This window comes from Seriola lalandi, unplaced genomic scaffold, assembly GCF_002814215.2.
Source record: "Seriola lalandi dorsalis isolate HSWRI2012SDOR001 ecotype SW California unplaced genomic scaffold, Sedor1 jcf7180002054578, whole genome shotgun sequence".
In the NCBI taxonomy this organism is placed as follows: Eukaryota; Metazoa; Chordata; class Actinopteri; order Carangiformes; family Carangidae; genus Seriola; species Seriola lalandi.
Genome location: NW_019525131.1, coordinates 374257 through 375099, shown reverse-complemented (window position 1 = coordinate 375099; position 843 = coordinate 374257). Strand labels below are relative to the sequence as shown.

General features: G+C 44.7%; 1 protein-coding gene across 1 annotated transcript in view; it reads left to right on the top strand.

Annotated features, from left to right (window-relative positions):
* The window catches only part of ccdc142 (coiled-coil domain containing 142), an 18902-nt gene that overhangs the window by 14779 nt on the left and 3280 nt on the right, over positions 1-843 (top strand). The gene's annotated exons all lie outside the window — the stretch shown is intronic.

The window sequence follows — 843 nt, the reverse complement described above, 5'->3', positions numbered from 1 at the left end:
GTACTACTGTACTCGAATTTTGTGGGAGGTGTGTGTGTGTGTGTGTGTGTGTGTCTGTGTGTGTGTGTGTGTGTGTGTGTGTCTGTGTGTGTGTGTGTGTGTGTCTGTGTGTGTGTGTCTGTGTGTCTGTGTCTGTGTGTCTGTGTCTGTGTGTCTGTGTGTCTGTGTGTCTGTGTGTGTGTGCGTGTTAATTTACTTGAGCATTTGACTCCTGATTGGCTGCAGAGAGGTGCAGTGATAAATGTCCCAGAATGAAACACATGAAACAAACAACAACGCCTCAACACAGAAAATGACTTCTACTGTTTCTATTAAACAGAAATAGAAATAAATAATATGACGTTAATGAGCCAGTCCAAAAACTGACAACTGATGACAAAACTGTGCCAGTTTAGTCTGAGCTGAAGTTGGCAGGACGATCAGTGACAATCACCTGAGCCCAGAGTGCTGACTCATTCATGTGTACAAACAAGCATTTTTGCTTCATTAAGTCTCAGATGAATAAACAGTGGAAACCTGGGAATTAATGAAGCACAGATATTAGTTTTGGAGTCATTGGGGTGTTGATGCTGATATAAATGACCTGATCACATTGGGGGAAGGGATCCTCACAGAGGTGCAGTGTCTGGAAGTATTGACATCAGTGACCCTGCAGCTCAGCTTGTAAAAATCTCAGGTCTGGTGCCTCTGCTTCATTTCTACTGGTTATCTCAGTAATAGACCAGGTCTACCCTGTCACCTTCTCCTGAGTGAACTGGCCAGCTGTGCTGGACGTGTGTGTGTGTGTGTGTGTGTGTGTGTGTGTGTGTGTCGTTGGGTGTGTGTGTGTCAGTGTGTGTGTGT